Here is a 2,712-nt window from a genome sequence, read left to right on the forward strand (position 1 = left end):
TTGATTTTCGGGAGTGCATGATGACATTTGCTTCGTGTTCGGAGATGCTGGTGTACTTTCGTGCGTACTGGATCGCATCTGTTAACAATTTTTTTTGTGATGGATGGGTAGAATTCCACGATGTCAAAGGAGATGAATGCGCTGCTTGATTTGTATGGGATGTGTTTGAACCATTCTGTGACAGCAGCGGTGTTTTTCCATTGGTTCATTCGGGTTTTTGTGAGTAGGTCACGGTTTATCCGGTCGAGGATGGTCTTGCTTATGAGTCCGGTTTCTGGTTTTGATGGGTTTATGAGTCTGCAGCTTGGTTTATTTAGGAAGTTTTCTTTATGATCTTTGAGTGTTATAAAAGCCTCTTTTTCAGCAATGGTTTCCATTCGGTCCTCGATTTTGAGTTTTGTAGCAATTGCTTTGGCTACGTTGTTGATTTCGTGGGTGCTTCCTCCTTTTGCTTTCTCGTATGACGAGGTGATGTTTTCATGCATGAGTTTGTCGTACTCTTCTTTAGTTACTTTGTAGAAGTTTGTAGTTTTGTCGGCGGAGATGATGAGCTTGTCCGCTTTGTTGATGGTGATTGAGTCTTGCTTGAGTTTGGTTAGGAAAACGCATTTCGTGTGGCGGAATTCCACGTCTTCGACCATTTTTAAGACATCATCTTCGAAGAGTTTCATTTCGTCAAGCTGAGGTGGGTATTTTGAAGTCTTGAAACCATAGGTTTCATTTCTTCCTTCAGGCTCAGCGGTTTTGTTCAGAAAGTGAAAAGCTTTCCATCTCATACGTTTCAAGACACATTCTGTTTTGTCGATGAGGTTTTTCTTGTATTCTTTTATCGATGGTAAAGGGATGTTCTTCATTGAATATCCAAAATTCACACGTTCCATGTTCAATGCCGGTATTATCCGATAGTGCTCGACCACTGGGAGCAATTTAATGAATAAATGTAGTTGGCAATACAAGCAACGTATAGTGCTCGTTATACACGTGATAATGCAGAGCGTAAATATTGAAAGTATTGAAAATGTAGAACTTGTAGAACTGGGTATTATCACTCTACAGACTGTTTCATACTAATGCAATCTTCAGGAGTGAGAGAATACAAGGATTGTGCGAGTATATGAATGCTAAGACAGGTGAAAATGCAAATGAGTTAATTGTTTTTAAGTAGGTATTTGTTGCTGTGCCTGCATTTAGACAATAGGTTCTTTTGTTTAGTGTTGACTGTCTGAATATATTATGTGAAGATTCTTGGTTATGCACAGGTTGCAGCGTTTTGTTTTTGGGGAGTAAGCCGATGCTCTGTCAATGATAGACCATTTAATGTTGTAGGGTGTGTTGCTATCTTTTAATTTCCATACGAGAGTACGGTGCTGTTTCTGTGTTTGGGGGTGTTAAAAGTGTATTTGTGGTTTGTGTATCGGGTTTTGAACGGTGTGTCAGTGAGCCCGATGTAGCATTTTTTGTCATCATTTGAGTAGACAGTGGCTTTGTAGAGGCCATGGGGTGAAGCTCAAAAGACGTCTAGAAAACGAATTCCGTTCCGATTTTTTCATTATAAAAAATTTAGGCCTACAATAGTTAAGTAATATGTCTTGAATCAAATATAGAAAGTTCGACCAAAATATCTTCTGCAATTTTAAGAAAATTACCGTTTTATTACGTTCCTAGGCTGTTGGTCGTCGGAAAACACACCGCGATACAGCGGTGTAGTATGGGGTGCCATACGCAGCAAAAGTCAATGTTAAAATCAAAATGTAATTGCAAAATTCAATGTCTAATTTATTAAAACGTAGGCGTAAATTTCTCAAAATGTAGATCTAGTTTTTCAAAATCAAGTTCTAATTTTTCAAAACGTAGTTCAAATTTTTCCAAATGTAGTTCTAATTTCTTTAAAATGTAATTCAAATTCAAAACGTAGGTCTGACTTGATCAAACGCTCTTTCCAAATTATATTTCAAAACGTAAATCAAAAACCAGCCTGGTTTGAAATGCATTTTACAACAACACTAGAAATAGACTTTTGCTGCGTATGGCACTAGACTTGCGAAAAGTAAATCAAAACTAATCAGCCAAGCATGACGTGGGCCTGTTCGATTAATGATGGGGGAATCATTTTCCGCTGCAGTCCAATGCCGTGAACAACGCTTCCCAGTGCGTCTGTTAATTTTTAATGGTCAGGGTACCGCGATCACGAGCCCTGCTAGGCATTATAGGTTAGGCTTATGTGGGCTGGGATTTGCAACAAGGTCTTGGACGAGGCCTCTATACTATAGTAGGAGGTCTAGGCCTCTATACTATAGTAGGAGGCCTGGTCCTAGTCTAGGCCTATAATATATATTCTGTATATATAAGTAGTCATATGATTACAGGTTTACATTGTACCAAGATCGATATTAACGATCGCATTTATTTTTCATTGAAAATAAAAAGAAAACTTTAAATAATTTACTTAAGAATTTTAAAATATTCCAAACCTGTACGCTTAAAAAAATAAATAAAATAAAAAATAAATAAATAAAGTTAACTTAAAACACAAACAACGCGATAGGATATAAAGATTGAGAGAAGTGTTTGTATACTGTACCGTACTGTATTTCTGAAGTGCCATTCGTTTTGGGGTTGCTACAATCAGGAGTTACAATGACTTTCGGACTGGTATGCCTTCAGTAGCCCTATGTACTCTAGGTGTAAATAAATACAGAGAATAGGCCAATT

The sequence above is a fragment of the Anneissia japonica genome, unplaced genomic scaffold (genome assembly GCF_011630105.1).
Source record: "Anneissia japonica isolate Jap-2015-1 unplaced genomic scaffold, ASM1163010v1 scaffold324_len738069_cov173, whole genome shotgun sequence".
Taxonomy (NCBI): Eukaryota; Metazoa; Echinodermata; class Crinoidea; order Comatulida; family Comatulidae; genus Anneissia; species Anneissia japonica.